The sequence below is a fragment of the Mesoplodon densirostris genome, chromosome 6 (assembly GCF_025265405.1).
Source record: "Mesoplodon densirostris isolate mMesDen1 chromosome 6, mMesDen1 primary haplotype, whole genome shotgun sequence".
NCBI lineage: Eukaryota > Metazoa > Chordata > Mammalia > Artiodactyla > Ziphiidae > Mesoplodon > Mesoplodon densirostris.
Genome location: NC_082666.1, coordinates 10,037,501 through 10,057,474, shown reverse-complemented (window position 1 = coordinate 10,057,474; position 19,974 = coordinate 10,037,501). Strand labels below are relative to the sequence as shown.

At 40.0% G+C, this 19,974-nt stretch overlaps 1 protein-coding gene across 5 annotated transcripts in view; it reads right to left on the bottom strand.

The window, feature by feature from the left end:
* Positions 1–19,974, bottom strand: part of MAPKAP1 (MAPK associated protein 1) — a 235,332-nt gene that overhangs the window by 149,965 nt on the left and 65,393 nt on the right. The window contains exon 1 of one of the 5 annotated variants that reach the window (XM_060101590.1): positions 10,122–10,190. The exons of the other annotated variants lie outside the window; for them this stretch is intronic. The gene's annotated coding sequence lies outside the window, so the exon portion shown is untranslated. Of the gene's footprint in view, positions 1–10,121; positions 10,191–19,974 lie in introns of those variants that run through there. 5 annotated transcript variants of the gene reach the window in all.

Sequence of the window (19,974 nt, the reverse complement as noted above, 5' to 3'; positions counted from 1 at the left end):
CAACACTGCAGATGCTGTGTTTCAAATGTGAAAAAGAGGGACAAACGCCCAAATGTACATGAACACAGAACATGGTCTTCACTGCACTAAAGAAAACCCAAATCACTGGCAACTAAGAAGAGATGGTGTAGTTTCTCTAACTTTCACATTTACTGGGCACAGAGATAGGGGAAGGGTGTCTCTAAGACTGTTCAGATGGTAGAAATTAGAAAGAAAATGAATGAACTTTGCGTTCAGCAGACCTGGGTTTGAATTCTGGCTTAACTACTTACAAGTTGTGTAAACTCAGGCAAACCTGTTCACCTCCCTAAGCCTTCGTTTCCCCAACCCAAAATAGGGAAAATAATACATTCTTTGTAGGGAATCTGGGAAGAATGAATAAAATAGCATACTAGGCACTCTGGCATATATTAGACACTCAGATAGTTTCTACTACATTAAGTTAGATCACATGAAACTCTGATACTCAATCATTTATGATCCACAAAAATTGCAGTTCCATATGGTTTTACCTAATATAGTGACTGAGACAATGAGTAGCATGAACTGGAAAAACAACAGAAAATTTTCAAAAACGGAATGACTTACACTATCAATATAGGAAGACGACCAAGATATAAAAGGTGTTTTTAAGACTGGCTCATGATTCCAACAATACAGCAGCTAACATGTATTAAACACTTACTATAGGTCAAATATTAGCCCATATATTTGACATCCATAATATTAGTTTATGTAATCCCAAAACAATTTAATGAGATAGAGTCAACTATTCTCCCCATTTTAGATGAAATGGGAGTTTGGAGAAATGAAGTAACTTGCCCAAGGTCACACAGCTGGTGAAGCTGGGAGCTTTCTAACTCCAGAGCCTGAGTTCTTACTCATCACTTACAATTGCATGGCCGCACTACAAAGCTACTTGTTTTGCTTTTAATAAAACTATATGGGTGGGCAAAGGGCTGAAATAAACATTTCTCCAAAGATATATACAAATGGCCAATAATCACATGAAAAGATGCTCAACATCACTAATCAGTAGGGAAATGCAAATCAAAACTACAACGAGGGGCTTCCCTGGTGGTGCAGTGGTTAAGAATCTGCATGCCAATGCAGGCGGCACAGGTTCAAGCCCTGGTCTGGGAAGATCCCACATGCCACAGAGCAACTAAGCCCATGCGCCACAACTACTGAGCCTGCGCTCTAGAGCCCGCGAGCCACAACTGCTGAAGCCTGCACGCCTAAAGCCTGTGCTCCTCAACAAGAGAAGCCACCGCAATGAGAAGCCCGTGCACTGCAATGAAGAGTACACCTCCGCTTGCCACAGCTAGAAAAAGCCCACGGCAGCAACAAAGACACAACACAGCCAAAAATAAAAATAAATAAATTTATATATTAAAAAAAACTACAACGAGATACCACCTCACATCCATCAGAATGGCTACTATCAAAAAAACAGAAAACAGCAAGTGTTGGCAAGGATGTGGAGAAACTGGTAAACTTGTGCACTGTTGGTGGAAATGTAAAATGGTACAGCCACTGTGGAAAACAGTATAGAAGCTCTTCAAAAAATTAAAAATTAGAATTACCAAATGTTCCAGCAATTCCTCTTCTGGGTATATATGCAAAAGAATGGAAAGCAGGGTCTGGAAGAAATATTTGTACACTCATGTTATAGCAGCATTATTTACAATAGCTAATAATGGAAGCAACCCAAGCGTCCACTGACAGATGAATGGAAAAGCAAAATGTGGTATACAGCTACAATGGGATGTTATTAAGCTTTAAAAAATAAGGGAGGGACTTGCCTGGTGGTGCAGTGGTTAAGAATTCACCTGCCAATGTAGGGGACACGGGTTTGATCCCTGGTCAAGGAAGATCCCACATGCTGTGGAGCAACTAAGACCATGCGTCAGAACTACTGAGCCTGCATTCTAGAGCCCGCGAGCCACAACTATTGAAGCCCATGCTCCTAGAGCCCGTGCTCCACAACAAGAGAAGCCACCAGGTGAGGAACCTGCGCACCGCAACGAAGAGTAGCACACGCTCAACGCAACTAGAAAAAGCCTGCGCGCAAGCCCGCGCGCAGCAACAAAGACCCAACGCAGCCATCCATCCATCCATCCATACATACATACATACATACATACGTACATAAAATAAGGGAATCCTGCAGTATGCTACAACATGGATGAACCTTGAGGAATTTATGCTAAGTGAAATAAGCCAGACACAAAAAGACAAATACTGTATGATTCCACTTACATGAGATACTTAGAGTAGTTGAATTCATGGAGACAGAAAGTAGAATGGTGGTTGCCAGGGACTGGGGAGAGGGAAGAATGCCAAGTCGGTGTTTAATGGGTATGAAGTTTCAGTTTTACAAGATGAAAAGAGTTACAGAGACACACTGTAGTGATGATTATATAACGTTACGAAGGTATTTAATACCACTGAACTGAGCACTTAAAAATGGTTAGGCTGGTTAAAAAACAAACAAACACCGTACTAGGCAAGAAGCAAATAATTTACAAATCATTTTCTGGGCCTTCCAAAGGACGGACATGCCAGTGGCAAGCAAGCACCAGTAGTGAGAGTATTTCACACCAGCACCTACAGTGACTGGGATGACGATGCATTCAAAAGTCCCACTGCAACCATGGCATCCTAGGATACTTCTTCTCCCATGTCATAGTGTTATTTAAAATAGAAAGAAAAAAAAAAAGTCAGACATGCTTGGAAGTTTCAAGGAAAAATCCTGAAGTTGTAATCAAATAGCTGCTGTGTTCCCATTATGTTATAGTCAAGCCATTTTGCTATGTGACAAAGGCAGCAAAGCTTTTTATTTATTTGTTTGTTCATTTACCTATTTATGTATATCTCTCATACTTCCTGAATCCTCTCATGTAAACAGTGAACAAGTCATCACAGAAAGGGAAATGGCACTGACAGTGGAGGCTATGAATCCATTCCCTTCAAGTCAAGAAAATCCCCAAACACCATGCTTTCAAAGCCAGGACTGTAAAAACAATCACACTTGCATTTAAGCTTCTTGGAGCCGCCCCTGTGGCACCAAAACCCACCAAAGATAAAGAAGATGTTTGTGCTAAGTTGGGAAAGTGGAGACATCAGCATTTCCGCCTTCAAACCATTATTTCTGCTCTCCAGACAGCACCTGATAAAGCATCTGGAGTGCTGTCTTCTGTGCAGCCACTGCTCTTCCAACGCCTGTGCTCAGGGGTTTCCCTGGGGTTTCCTTTTGGACAACTGCAGCAGAGACTGTGAGGGGAACCTAAAGGAGCTGCCTTAACCTTCCCGTAAACTGGTATTTCCATAGAGGATTAAGACAAACGTTTCAAATAAGCCAATTTCCTTTACTAAAAAACCAAAGTGACAACAGCAGAACCAAGAGAAATATATAAAGACAATGAATGAATAAGACACACCTTTCTTGTCTTTGGGCATGAAAAATATAGAGCAAAAGGTTCGATGGAAGTGAGCTACACAATTCCCTCCTATTTCTGATGTTCCACAGTGGGGCCCAATGAAAAAGTTATACAAGAATTAGATTGAGTCATACCGAGGGGAAGAGGAAAGAAGTCTAAAAGCTACTATCTACTATATGTTGATGCTGCATGGTATATATATTTCTGTATTTCTGTTGATTATACATTTTTCTATTCAGAAGAATGCAACTGTATTTCTTTTCTAATAAGGTACTTGCAGAACTCTGGGGATACCAAATGGTTACTTGCTGAACTGGTGAGAATGAAAATCCCTAACTACCCTTGAGATTCCTGTAGAAGAGAACAAGTTTCCTTCTCCTAAAGTACCCTAGGCAACTCCACTGGGCCACAGGAAGTAAGAGCTCCCTCTGACCCAAAGGTGTAGGGATGTACAACTAACTGAACAGAACACGAAAAAAAAAAGCCAGCATAGAGAACATCCTTAAGAAATCCTGCTCTTGGAAAACTGAGGGAAGCCAGAGGGTCTCCTTGGCTTTGGTCACCTGTCAAGCTTACTGCTTTCCCCCTCATCTTCTAACCTTGTAGTACCTTTCTTGTTTTTCCCTTTATGGTTGTCTCTCCCATGTACCCATATTCCATTTTACACTATTACATGGGTAATGTGAGATGTTTCACATTTAACACTCTGCATTAGCACGGTGAACACTTCTGGAAAGAGTAACAAAAATTTAAAAGAGCTAACATTTACTCGGGCACTAGGTTGAGCCCTCTATGTATCTCTCTTGATCTTCAAAACTGCCATCCCTCCATTTTACAGATAAATAAACTCCTAGGAAGTTAAAGAAATTGTTAAAGGTCACACAACTAGTGAGAGAACTCAGGTAGAAACCCAGGTCTGACTGACTCAAAAGATCACCATCTTGGGGCTTCCCTGGTGGCGCAGTGGTTGAGAGTCCGCCTGCCGATGCGGGGGACACGGGTTCGTGCCCCGGTCCAGGAGGATCCCACATGCCACGGAGCGGCTGGGCCCATGAGCCATGGCCGCTGAGCCTGCGCGTCCGGAGCCTGTACTCCGCAACGGGAGAGGCCACAACAGTGAGAGGCCTGTGTACCGCAAAAAAAATAAAAATTAAATAAAAATTTAAAAAGTGAATTCTAGATAGATTATTTAAATATGAAAACTTTAAATACAACATAGGAAAACATCTTTATGATCTTGGGGTAGGGAAGGATTTCTTAAACAAGACACATAAAGTATAAATAATGGGCCTTCCCTGGTGGCGCAGTGGTTGAGAGTCCGTCTGCCAATGCAGGGGATATGGGTTCGTGCCCCGGTCCGGGAGGATCCCACATGCCGCGGAGCGGCTGGGCCTGTGAGCCATGGCCGCTGAGCCTGCGCGTCCGGAGTCTGTGCTCCGCAACGGGAGAAGCCACAGCGGTGAGAGGCCCACGTACCGCAAAAAAAAAAAAAAAAAAAAAAAAAAAAGTATAAATAATGAAGTATAAGACTTATAAATTCAATATTAAAAATAAGAATTTCTGCTCATCAAAAAACACCATAAAGATAATGAAGACAAGCCACAATCGGGAGAACATATTTGCAACAGAATGGTTAGTGTCCATTAAAATGATTACTATCCAAAACACATTTTAAAAAATTCCTTCAAATCAGTAAGACATGATAAACAAAAATGGACAAAAGATTTGAAAAAGTACTTCACAGACCAGCAAACATAATCAATACACACAAAAGATGGTCAATCTCAATTATAACCTGAGAAATACAAACTCAAATCACAAGATGATTTCACATCTACAAGATGAAAACATTAAGTCTGATGGGATAAATGGGACACTTACATATTGCTGGAGGGAGTGTAAATGGGAATAACCACTTTGGAAAACAATTCGGTATTATCTATTAAGGTTGAAGCTGCACACATATGCTGTGACCCTTTAATTCCACATCTGCATGTATTCTTCAACAGGAATTTTCAAACCATGGTCCTGAGGAAATCAATTTAGCCATTTTTGACCAGCATTTTTTTTTAATGAAATAGAATAGATTAGAATAAAATATATCAGAGTGCATTTACACTTGGTTCTGGTCAGTATTTTTTCACAAAAATTTTGTTTCGATGTATTATATATATGTGCACATGTACTTAATGTATGTGTGTACTGGGTCAGGATCTAAAATGTATTCTCTCTTATTATATGTGATTCATGGTAAAAAATGTTTTTAAGCCTCTGCTTTTGGGGTAATTCTTGCACATGTAAAATATTTATAAACAGTATTGTTTGTAATAGCAAGAACTGTAAACAACCCAAATGTTCATCAACAATCAAACAGATAAATAAACTGCAGTATACATGTACAATGAATTAACTATATAGCTACAGGTATCAACATGGGTGAATCTCAGGGACATAATGTTGAGAGAAAAAAGTTACCGAAAAATACTTAAAGCGTAATTAAGTATTTATTATAAACATTTATAATATTTAATTATATATAAATATATGTAAGTATGTATAAATATAAATACATTTATATAAAGTTCAAAACTATATTGTTTAGGGATACAAATACATGGGACAAAGCTATAAAGAGAAGCAAGGGAATTAAAGACACCTTCTATGAGTGGGAAGAGAGCAAGGAAGATACAGAGGGGACTTCAGAAGTAAAAGTAATGTTCTTACTCCCAAACTGGGTGGTACATGAGTGATTATTGTACAACTTTATACCTTGCCTGTACCTTTAAAATACTTTTCTGTATCTACTCAATTAATTTTTAAAAATTTAAGACATATTTACAAGTGAATCCATTTCTCTACTTCACAGATGAATGAGGAGCCTCACAATCTTTTCAGCTTATATGGAGAAGAAAAGAACCCAGTTATTCCCAAGCAACCAACAAGTTCCTTTAAGGACACAGGGAGGGAGGTATGGAGGGAAGAAAAGAGAAATGCACTATGTGCTAGAACACTCTTAATTTTTCTTCATAATCTTTCCTCCTTCAAATTCTTCTGGTCCCCTATAGTTTACCAAAAACAAAAAACAAACAAACAAAAACAGAACCCTCTTAAAGCAAAAGTTTTAATGCTAGAGACAACTCATTATAAGACTACTATGAATCAAGAAACAGGAAGTTAGTTAGCAGGAAAATAAAAATCAAAAATTCCTGCTAAGAAGCTCTGGAAAACCTTAAACTGCTTTCAGTTGCTAATTCTTTTTTTTTTTTAGTGTATTTATTTATTTTTACTTTTGGCTGCGTTGGGTCTTCATTGCTGTGCGTGGGCTTTCTCTAATTGCCGTGAGTGGGGGCTACTCTTCGTTGTGGTGCGTGGGCTTCTCATTGCAGTGGCTTCTCTTGTTGCGGAACACGGGCTTTAGGTGCGTGGGCTTCAGTAGTTGTGGCAGGCGGGTTCAGTAGTTGTGGCTCGCAGGCTCTAGAGCACAGGATCAGTAGTTGTGGCGCAAGGGCTTAGTTGCTCCATGGCACGTGGGATCTTCCCGGACCAGGGCTCGAACCCGTGTCCCCTGAATTGGCAGGTGGATTCTTAACCACTGCACCACCAGTTGCTAATTCTAATGCTGGTCTATATTTAATAAAATGCACGGTTATTACTTGTAGAACACAAAGACATAATCTTATGGTATATTGTCAAGTGCTAATTCTTCTCCAGAGTGAAAGAAAAAAGAATGCCAAGTGATTTCTAAGGGAAAAAAGACCCATAGTTACTCAAAATACACATCTCAAATGATTATCTTTTCAACAATGGCAAAAACTAAACAAAAACCCCACCCTATTTTAATACAGGCTGTTACAAGCATTGCAGGAAAGGATCATAGACTACAAAGACATTTTCAACTCCCCCTCCCTTTTTTCACTCATTATATTTTTTCTTAATATTTTCTGCTTGACATAATCACTGGCTAGCTACATTTTAGATATTTATGGCTTGTAATTTAAAGAGAGAATTAACATTTACTTAATGCCAACTTTTAGCTTAATGCCAAGTACTGTGGTAGTGGTAATAGTGATAAAGATAACAACACTAGAAAAGAGAAAGTGGTCAGAGATACAAAAATGGAAATGAAAGAGGTAAAAATAAATCACTATATTATTCTGTATTAATAATACTCTTGTACTTGGAAATCCCATAAGAACTAATGAAAAACTACCATAAACAGAGAATTTGGTAATGTAAAGGAATACAAAATTAACACAGAAATCAGCAGGCTTCGCACACATAATAAAAATGTAACAGAAAGTAAGACCCCATTTACAACAGCAATAACTGCAAATATCTAGGAATAAACTTAAGAATTATGCAAGAATATGAAAAATACTTCCCCAAACAAGTGAATTCAAAATCCAGAAGCTATAAAGGAAAAAAAGGACAAATTTCACTATATTAAAAAAAGTATACTAGCCCCAAAAAATCCACAAAATCAAAAGATACACAATAAACTGGACTAATCTCCCTAACATATAAAGAACTCCTAGCAAATAAGAAAAAGATCAAGAATCCAATACATCTGGGAAATTCACAAAACTGCCAAGGTTCTTAAACAAATGAAAAGCTCAACCTCGCTCATAAGAGAAATGCAAATTAAAATGACACAGATTCACTTTTCACCTATTAGACTGGCAAAAATCCAAACATTTGATAAATTCTGTGGTGAAGCTGCGAGGAAACAGGCACTCTCACATATTACTGGTAGCAGTGTAATTGGCACAATCCCTATGCAGGGCAATTTGGCAATACTTACAAAAATCACAAATGCATGTTCCCTTTGACCCAGCAATTCTGCTTCCTGGAACTTATCCTACATATATAATTGCACACTTTTAAATGCCATATGTACAAGATTATTCACTGCTGCATTGTTTCTAACAGCAAAATATTAGAAGCAACTCAAGTCTCCATCAACAGGGAACTGGCTAAATAAACTATAATATTTCCAAACAATGGAATACTATGCAGCAACAGGAAGGAATGAGAAATTCTCAGCGCACTAATACAGACAGATTTCCAAGTTATACTGTTAAGTAAAAAAAAGGAAGCTCTGGAACAGTGTTAGTAGTATATTATATTTTGTGTAAAAGGTGAAAGAATAAGAATATAAATTCATATTTGTATATGTACACTCTGGAAGATCTACAACAAACTAGCAAAATGGGTATGGGTAGGCACTAGATGAATGGAGGACAGGAAGGAGAGAGACTTTTCACTGTGTAATATCTTTTTACATTTTGAAACATAAGAAGCATTACCTGTTTAAAACATGAAATCAAAAATAACAAGAATAGCAGCTATCATTTATTGAGTACCTGCTTCAAGGTGGGCATGTTTTATCTCATTTAATCCTCATAACACACTGAAGTAGGTAATATTAACTCCAATATAGAGGACTGAGGTCCAGAGAAATTTTCACATCTGTAAACCAGTGTAAACCAGTGACACCGCCTATCTCACAGGCTGTTGTGAGGATTAAATGAAATAATATATATAAAATACTTAGCACATGCCTGACACACAGTAAATGCTTAATCAATGCTTTACCATTTCAAGACAATAACTATTTTTAAGGATATTTCAAACAACTGAACCATATAAAATACAATAAAATCAAACAAGAAGTTTAGCAAAGATGTTTTAATTGAAGTTTTTATACATGTAGGTTAAATAGCCTCTTCTAATTAATTGAAGGCTGCTTTAGATATGCTACATCCTCATGATATAAATTACATGGTCATTAAAATAACTGCTCATATCCCATAATTATACATGGGTCTTTAAGGCCACTCTTTAATAGGCTGAATATACTTAATGAGAAAGGATATCAATGGAAAACTTTAGAAGCATAACCAATGTTTATTTCAATAAAGGGGGGGTGCTATACATGTGATGGTGACTTCAAGATAAATCCCCAAATGTAAGATCTGATTCCAAAATACTGCCATTTCAAATTCACTTAGTTACTCATGGACAACAGGATGTCCCCACACCCTGAAACTACACAATCACTACACATGCTGCTAGGCTATAAGCAAGATGTTCCTTTGGGGAAGTTTCAAAAGAAACATCAACTTTCCCCTTTCCCCTTGTTTCTATAGAAACAAGCTATACTGATAAGATTCCCTTTAATACTTAAGCCCAATGAAAAGAACATGAAGAAGAAGAAAAAAGAGCTACAAAGAAGCAACTGACTTTCCATAAGCTTACCAAAAGCCATGGTCAATATAAATGAGATAAGACTGAATTCAGGGAAGAGATTTACAAAACATTTTAATTGTAGTTTTAAGTATTTGTCTTCATTCTGTCTAAAAATAAGCTACACTTAGAATCATCCAACTACATGGTAAAAAAAAAAGTATAGAAGGAAAAAAATAGGGTCATATTTAAAGTATAGAAGGAAGCAAAATATAAACAAGTCTTTATCACTAAGCATTGAAAGTTTAAAATTTATTAAGAAAATGCTCTGTACAACATGTAGTCACTAGTATAAGGGGAACTATTCCTTCTATTTCCAGGCTTCTTAGCTTTAGCCACAAAATAGGTCTCTCTGTCCTTTTAGAGATATTGGGGAAAATCAGATTCCTTCTCTTTGTCCCAGGAAGAGTGAGTTAACTGACACAGCCTTACCCGTTCTAGGCACTCAGTGTCTGCTCAGCAGTTGCTCCTGTGTTCAAACTTTGGGGGTCAGGGACCCGGCCAGCTATCTAGCAGCAGGTCTGAGGGCCCAGATCTCTCTAATTCCATTACTGGCGTGGAAAGAGTATGAGACAGCAATTTTGAAAAGTCTGTCTCCTCTGCAGATCAGATATTGCCTTGGATGAGTCATCCCAATGTCTAGACCTGCACTGTCCAATACAGTAGCCACTAACCACATGTGGCCATTTAAATTTAATTTAAATAAAATTTAAAATTCAATTCCACAGTCACACTAGTCACATTTCAAGTACTTAACAGTCACATGTGAGTGGTGGCTACCATACTGGACAGCACAGATATAGAATATTTCCATCAACATAGAAACTTCTACCAGATAGTGCTTGTCTACACTCAGTGGAGGAGGTATTAGGGTTGCAAATCATAAGCAGATTTGCCAGTAATAAAATGAACATTTGAAATTCCATTTTTCTGATTTCTACGTTGGAACTCTCAGGGTACCAAAGTCAGATCAGGGAGAGGTGTGGTTAATATTCACCTCCAAATCTCTAACAATAACTAATATGAACAGAACATTTATGATGTGCCATCCGCTAAGAGCTTTAATTATTTAATTCTCACTATAATCTTATATAGAAGGTGTTAACCATCATATCCCTTTTACAAATGAAAAAAGTAAGGCTTAGAGAGATTAAGTGATTTGCCCATGGTCACATAGCTAGTAAGTAACAGAGTCAGGATTCAATTTTAAAAAACAAACAAGCAAACAAAACCTGTAGGTACAACTCATACATACACCAGAAGTAGGGCTCATCCCACTGAAGCCTTCCGTGAAATTCTCATCATTACAGAATCATAGAAAATTAGAATAGGAACAGAAACTAATGCAGTGTTTCATGACCATCTTTAACCCACGACCCCTTCTGATAACTATAAAAATCTCACACTCCCCCAAAGATGATGTGCACCTTACCATGGCCATTAAAATTTATTCTATCTTCTGCATATCCCCAACAGTCAAATCTTAATGAGGCTTTACTTCTTTGTAAGTATTGTATAAAAATTATTTTTAAATTTTCCTTACATAATATTAGAATATTGAATATGCTTTTTCAAAATACATTCATTACCCCCTCAAACACACACATACTGAATCAGTACAAATTGATGACTCTGTCCAGTCTTCCCAATTTTAGAAATGAGAACAGTGAGGCTGAAAGAGGGTGGGAATGCCTTGCCTGCAATGAAAGATAGAACTGCTGAAACCAGAACACACTGGTAAGGCTCAGCCAACACACTTTACTTCACCTGACCCTTGAACGGCAAAATTCCTTAGGGCCCCCAGCCCCCCAACCAAAAAAAGTTAAGATTTGGTCTCATTTGATGGTAGATCTTGTGAGATTTGTGGTAATGAAGCTCTGGGAGTACTTGGATAGGAATTCCTTATGTAATTTTCATAGATTGTTGGAGCCAGAAGGGACCTCAGAGACTTATCTATCTCCTAATTTTAGAATTGAGGAGACAGAAGCTCAGCTCATTATATATAAAACGGAGGCATCTTATCCTTCACCATTTTACAGTCTCTATGACAAAGGTGGCCTGTTCATTCATTTAATTTTACTCAATGACTACTGGATGCCAGGATCTGTGCTAGTTGCTGGGTTATAAAGACAAGCTGAACATTATCCCTGTCCACACAGAGCTTGCATTCTTGTGTGTGCGAAGGATATGTAAACATATAATTACAATGGAGTGTGATAAGTGCAACTTCTGGGAGTGAACCTGAGGGAGTCAAGGGAGGTCACATGTGGGCTGAATCTTAAAAGATAAACAGGAATTCACTGACAAAGGAAGACATTCCAGGCACAGAGAACAGAACAAACAAAGAACGGGAAGCATGATATCACAGAATATGGACACAAGTGATGAGATAAGGGAAAGGGTATTTTTCTCGAAGCTTTATTGAGATATAATCGACACAGTATTAGTTTAAGGTGTACAACATAACGATTTGATCTATCTATCTATCTATCTATCTATATATATTGCAAAATGATTACCACAATAAGAAAAAGTGTATTTCAAATAAGAGGCTTTACTATGTAGATTATCAAGGAAAGTCACATAAATATGAAGGATAAAACTCTGGCCATTATCTTTCTACTTGTGAGCTGTGCTTTCACTATAAGTCACGTAAGGTAAGAATGTCTCTTCAACAAATGGTGCTGGGAAAACTGGATATCCACATGTCAAAGAATGAAGCTGGACCCTTACCTTACACCACACGCAAAAATTAATTGAAAATGGATTAAAGACCTAAAGGTAAGGTCCAAGACTATAGAATGCAAGTCTAGGGAGTTAAGGCTCCTTCTATTTTACTACACTGCCTCCCATAAACAGCAACAATGAACACTTAACCATGGAAAGAGGGTTAATACTCCCTTTGCCGTGCCCAGCCTGGCGGAGCCATGCAGAGCCCTCCTCTACCTGAGAACATTTCTACCACATTCAGGCAATGCTCAGATCTTCCTGGGTCTTCTCTTCTCCAGGCAGATTTTGTAAATCCCAACTCATACACCCTGTTCCCAGTCTCCACCTCCTCCTGGTAGCCTTTGTCTGAACACAGGCTGTTTACAGTCACCAAAGTCCGTCTTATAGGCACACACTACTCCCGTACACTAAACTCTCTACTTTTGCTAAGTGGAGGCACAGTGATTTATTCAGACCTGAGGATGTCAATCCCTTGCTCAAAATATGACTCTCAGGGGGCTTCCCTCGTGGCGCAGTGGTTGAGAGTCCACCTGCCGATGGAGGGGACACGGGTTCGTGCCCCGGTCCAGGAAGATCCCACATGCCGCGGAGCGGCTGGGCCCATGAGCCATGGCCGCTGAGCCTGCACGTCCGGAGCCTGTGCTCCGCAACGGGAGAGGCCACAACAGTGAGAGGCCCGCATACCGCAAAAAAAACAAAAAAACAAAAAAACAAAACAAAACAAAACAGAAAATATGACTCTCAGGATCAGGTCAGAACCTTCTTGATCAAGCCTCATCTCTTGCCTCTTCCACCCTCTACGTTGCAGGCACACTCAACTACCTTCATTCTCCCAGAATCCACCAGAATTTCTCTCTCTCACCTCAGATTTTTATACCAGCATTTCCCCTGCCTGGAAGCTTCTTACCTAACTAACCCCCTCCCATCCTTCAAAGTTTGGCTTAGGGTTCATCTAAGGGGTCTTCCCTAATACCCGCCCATCCCAAGTCCCGGCCAGGTGCCCCTCCTTTAAGGGGCTCAGCCTACTGAACTTTTCCTCCCATAGCATTTAGTACATTTTATTGTAATTGTCTCAATCTTCTACAAGATTACATACACCATGAGTTTGGGGCCTCTGTTTCATTCACCATTGTATCCTCAGCATTTAGCAAAGTTCCTAGCACATACAGGCTCTCAAGAAATATTTCAGAGTGAATGAACGAATGAGTTTTTCTTCTACCTCTCTGGCTGTGTTCAATCATACTGAGCTTACAACCAACTTTCTTCCATGTACGTCTTGGTTAAACCATATGTTGCCCTTCTCTTTCACCGCCCCCATACACAAACAACTGCATTTTATGGCCTAAGCGCAAGTGTACCATTCTGTCTTGTCAAGGCCACTTCGGTCCCTGACTTTGTTACAGCACATGCCTGCTATCCCCCCCAGTTTCTGCCTTCCGTGAATGTGATCAGCCTGTCATCAATGTTCTCACCAAGCCCCTGAACACACGGAGTCCTGCAGCTTGCCACAATAGATAGCTATCTGGATCAACACGTGTCTATAGTCACTCTGTGCCTCGTCACTCAGTCCAGGTGCAAGCCCACCTGACCACAATGTTACTGGCCAACATTTCTTCAGCTTGCCTACAAGAATACTGTACAAGATTCTGCTACAACAGTCAGATGCTTTACTGAAATTCAAAACACCATGACCACAGTACTCTAGCTAATCACACACCGAAGAAAGAAATGAGGTTCTCTTGACCTGCCTGGTTCTGAGAGAACCCACGCTGGTTCCTAGGGATCACTGCTTCCTTTTTCCCGGTTTACAAGCCCCACAGTTGTTCCTAAGTGAGATCTGTAAATCAAGACTGCCCTATCCCAAAGCTGAAGAGAGATGTCTGTGAATGCCTGGGTTGCTGAAGGAGGCTTCATGAAAGTAGGCGAGTTTTAAGGAAGATTTTAATGCAGAGGACCATCAGAGCTTGCTAGAGGACAGAGGGAGAACAGTCAAGCCTAAGTGTGACTAACAGACACAGCAAGGCTGGGTGTGAGTAGCAGAGACAGCAAGCCAGAAGGCCTGGCCCGAGTATAACCTGGGATAAGCAGGGACTAACAAAAAGCAAGTTCTTCTTTCTTGGCTGCTTCCTTGATCAGAATGGTCAACTACAGTTGGCCTTCTGCCAGAATTCTTGTTTTGACTATCATAAAACACACACAATAGATCAAGCAGAGCCAGAAAGTAACTCCTATGTACAAGGCAGTTGTCAGAAATGGCCAGTCTAGTTTCTCCTAAGAACCTTCTGACAACAGATTCACCACTAGGATTACGTGTAATGGGCGATTTTGTTGTAAAGGACTATTGTGCAACATTTTCCATTTCTCTTTCAGAAAAATGCAGAGGTAATTATGTACTCATAGCCAGTGTAGCAAATCAGCTAAATTAAACCTGTATTTCATCTAACTCATATAGGATATGAATAACATAACTAACTTTTCTAATTTCATACTCTAGTACTCCCAAGTAAATAAAAGGGAAAAAAAGTAAAGTTTTCCCCCTACAAATAGAATCTGTCACTTCCTACGATGTGCACTTTTCAGCTCATGCATCCTAAATGCATGTGGAGATATTATATGCACTTTCTATTTAGCAATTTAATTATATCTTTGCATTCAAAGAGGGGCAATGGTTTGCAGTAATAATCAGGTGAAAGCATTCTAACATTAATATGCTGGAATCCGATGTGTTAATTTGATGCAACTTTGCCTTGACAATATGTGATTAATTTGTTCTCAGGCTAGCCCTGCTCCCAGCTCTGACAGTTTAAAATGCTGGGTTTCTTTATCCATATCGCTATTTGACACGCCTTAGCCCACTGCTTTGCTAAGACCACTGTTAATTTGTAATGAACTTGCTTTTCAGGGGGGCTCCTTCATTTTTAATTCTGTCAGTGTCACCTCCTTGAGGAAAATTACAAGTTTCCGTAGGTGTGATTACTGCCAAGTGCTGCTGATAAGAGGTTTGAGAAAACAGGGCTTTATAAGGAAGTCTGTATTTAATCTGCTGAAACAGATTTATTGCCTCCAGACAGATAAATATAATACAAAGTTCTCTTACTTAAAAGTCATTCCCAAGTTCTCCCTCACCACCACCTCCTCCTAAACAAAAACAGAGTTGCATTTCCAGGATTCAATGACTCACTCAGGGAAAAGAGGTGAAAGTATAATAAATTGAGCAATAATGGTGATTCTTGTCACCAACTTAGACTTGTAGTGGAGTCTTATAAAACATATGAATATACTTTTCACAAAGTGGGGAAGAGGGGAAAAAATCTCACTGAAATACCTATGGTTTCACTTCCTTTCTAACTGGCAAATGAACATTACACAGCCTCATGAACCCATTTTCTGTGGTCAAACTGAGTACTGGTGAAGCTAGACATGGTTTAAATTTCTCCTTGGAATATAATCCTGAGAACGCTTGACGAAGGGTCACAGGGGAGATAGAAAGTCAAAGTTGTGGAAAATTATGCTTAATATAATAACCTATTAGAGTAACAGGAGGCAGCTTCTACAGCACTTTCACCGGTGTTCTCCATTTAACCTTCAAAATAACCACATCCAGTAGGTATTATTATCCCCATTTCTTTCACATGAGGAAACTGAGGCTCAAAGAGTTCATGAGGACTTACCAGCAAGAAAAGGGCAGAACTCTGGGATAGGAAAACACATCTTGTGACTGCCTGTCCTGCTTTTCTCCATCACCATCTACTGGTTGGAAAAGTCATCCCCTCTCTAATTAGTTCACAGATAAAGCTAACCAGTCTAACGCTGGAGTCTTTCTCTTTAGCTCTAATCCTTAGTCTTTTTCCATTTAATCAGAGGCATGCCATTCTTCAGCAACTCCAGCCTTTCCACCAGGAAGCCTTCTGTTCCCAGAGGGCCAGGCAGACATCTAGTGCTACTAATTTTACCCTCAGATTTATCAGATGTTCTCGAATGTCTATTTACACCAAGAGCCAGCAGCTTAGAATAGCCCCACTCACCCCATACATCAGTAGTGGCACGCATCTCTTCTCAGATGATTGGGGAAGTTTCCCAATACTTCACAAACTAAATGAAAACTCCTAGATATGAACTACCACTGGGGGTTCCCCCCACTTCCCAAACTATCTTTTTCTCTATATGTTCCCCAGCTACTGCTCAAATTAAAAAAAGAAAGAAAGAAAGAAAGAAAAAACAACTCCCTTCCACTATCTATTCAGGCCAAAATGACTCCTATCACTCACTGCATCTTCACCAAGAAGGACACTCTTCTACTCTTTCATAAAACACTCCCACCCTTGCCTTCTCCACAAGACTGTTCACGAAGCAGCCTTTAAGAAAGAGGTATGTAGGGCTTCCCTAGTGGCGCAGTGGTTGAGAGTCCGCCTGCCGATGCAGGGCACACGGGTTCGTGCCCCGGTCCAGGAAGATCCCACATGCCGCGGAACAGCTGGGCCCGTGAGCCATGGCCGCTGGGCCTGTGCGTCCGGAGCCTGTGCTCCGCAACGGGAGAGGCCACAACAGTGAGAGGCCCGCGTACCGCAAAAAAAAAAAAAAAAGAGGTATGTAAACTCTGCAATATCTGCCAAAGGAATGTAAGCTAGTCACTGAAAAGGAGTATTTATTATATAAAAAGAAAAATTCAAAGATTACAAAGGTAGGTGCACCAGCATGATGCAAAATTACACCTAAACTAAAACTAAATTATGCTAAAGATAATTTAGCATCTACCGCTCAAAAAGAGATACATGAAACTTGGATTTTTAAGCTGTCTTTAATTTAGAACTTTCTTAATGCTCCTTACTGTGGTTTGTTTACCTATTAGTCTACAGACAAGTTACTTCAGAGCAGGGGTAGGAATTTATTCATATATGTATCCAGAGGACCTAGAAAGTAGATGCTCAATAAGTTTTCACTAAATTAAATGAAATAAAACTGCTAGGGGGCATGTCTGTACCTGCTTAAACATGGCCCACCTAGAGCAGCTCAGTTCAGTCTGGCACACATACAACCCCCGGGCACCATCTATGGCTGGTGTGGTGGTAACAGCTGCTGCTCTGAGATGCCTTCCCCTACAGGACAGACAGCTCCATGGCAGAGACCACATTCCTTATTCCCAAGTCTTCCTCCTCCACTGATTTGTGTCGGCAGGAACTCTAGGGTACTACTCCCAAACAACAGAAAGAGGAGACCGGCTCCAAGATCAACTCGACTGTGAACCAAGCAAAGGCAGAAAACACCTCTCCAATGACAGATGTTGTGCCTAGAACAGAAAAACATATCTCGAAAGAGATGTGCAGATGGGAACAAAAATAAAACTGAATAGAAAGAAGGAAAAAAGCTAAACCAAACACTTAACCTAAGGGAAGTACTGGTTTGAAAAAAGTATGTAAGAAAAAATGTTAATGGATATATATCAAAGATACAACAAAGGCAAATGAAATAAAGTAGATAATTCAAAACTCCTGTACACCTAACAACTCTATAACTATAATATCTGCCAGATAACTGCATATTGTCTAACATGCGAGCTGGAAAAGTCCATCTAACGCTGCCAGAAGGGTCATCATCCCTAGAGAGAAAAGTCTAAACCAAATAGTGCACATAGTGTGGGTGTACTAGTGTGTCTAGCTACCAGACCATCCACTGAAAAGCACTAATTAATTGAAGAAATTAATCTCTATGAGTTGGTCATTTATTATGTGCCAGTGACTACAGCAACATCTTCTCATGCATGATCCTTCCAATAAGTCTCACAACTCCTACCAGCAAGGCTGGAAGGAGAGGACGCTGGGGTCCAAGAGAAGTTAAGCTCTTATTTACCCAAAATTGTACAGACACTAAGTGGCAAAGCCAGGACCCAAGACTGTTTGACACTTAACCCAACACACCCAGACCCCTGCCCAAAAAGCCCACTGGGAAGCACACATACACACACAATCCGATTAGAAACATCACAAATCAGTCTCTAAGTATACAAAAGTGCAGAGGGAATGGCAAGATAAAAAGTGGTTCAAGTATCAAAGTGCTAACCAGAGTGAATTTTGTTCTGTTTTCTGCAGACAATGAGGCAATGGGCTAACTGCAGTCCGGGCTGAAGAAATGACTGGAGCAAAGGCGTAAAAAAATTAGAAATCATTTGCAGTCAGACTACCAAACTGTCAGGTAATCAGCAAAGGGGGTTTTGTTGGGAGGCAGGGTGACAGACGATCTAGAATCAGGCTGACCCAGGTTCAAGTACGGCACAAACTTTCCTAATTACTGGCTTTCATTCATTCATTCCACTAATAATTATTTTGCCCCCACGTGGAAGTTCCTGTGTAGGGTTTTCTCCTCTCTGCCTCTTGGTTTCCTCATCTAGAAAACAAGGATAAAAATCTCTATCTGTGTGGGCTATCCTGGGGCTGAAATGAGAAATGACGTATTAATTAAAGTAGCATACCTACAACAGGAAGGTAGGTGACGGGTAAATAAAGATCAAACTTCACTGAACAGTAAGAATTAAATTGGAAAGTATGTGGGGAGAAAGGCTGCCACTGCTGAAGGGCTCTGTCAGGTGGAGTTTAGTTTTGCTACCTCAGGAGGGCAGCGGGGGTATTTAATCTGGCCACTGCTATACACGACACACAGGAGAGGGGACAGGTGGCAGGGAGACCAGCCTGGAAGCTGCTGCTGTAACATAAACGGATCCGAGAAGGTCCTAGAACAAAGGAGTGAATCTGAGAAGTGTCAAATCTGACAGACACTGAGAAGGAATCACTGGATGACCTTAGGGACACATTGTGAGGAGAGTGGTGAAAAAGAAGAAAAGTACTCCCATCAATTCACATCTTTAAATGGCTTAAATCTCACTTTGGAAATAATCTTTCTTTGAAAATAATCACCTAGACGTTACTGATTTCACAGAAAGACCCTTTGTTTTGCACACAAAATACACTTTAATATTTTTCTGCTTTTTCTACAAGCAACACCCTTCCTCCTAGTCAAGTCTAAATACTTACCAGGCTGTACAAATTACCTCAATCCTTCCAAGATTAAACTGCAATCAGCTTACTCTCACTCATTTCCCTCAATCATTTGGGCCTGAGGAAACAGAGCCTGTACCCTTTAAGACCAAAGCACATAAAACATTGTGTCATCAGTAGAACAGCAGCACTCTATCCCTAAGCACCTCACTGCCTCCTAAATGGCTTCAGCTACAATTATTCCACTGGCAAAAAGACTTTATGAAAACCGCAGGGCAAAAGGAATGATCCCTAACTTTTTGGCCAACCCCTTGGGGAAAACATGGAGCCGCTTAAAAACTGGCTGAGAATTAACCTCACAATAACAAGTAGGAGACCTTTGGGAGCCCTCACACCTCGTGCAAGCATAACGCAGAGATTAGGAACACTGTCTGCAGCTGGACTGCCTGGGCTCACATGCTGACTCCCCACCTCCTAGCTATGCAACCTAAGGCAAATTATTTAACTTTGCTGGGCCTCAGTCTCCTCACCTCTCAAACTGGGGATTACTGTAGTAACTCTTCACA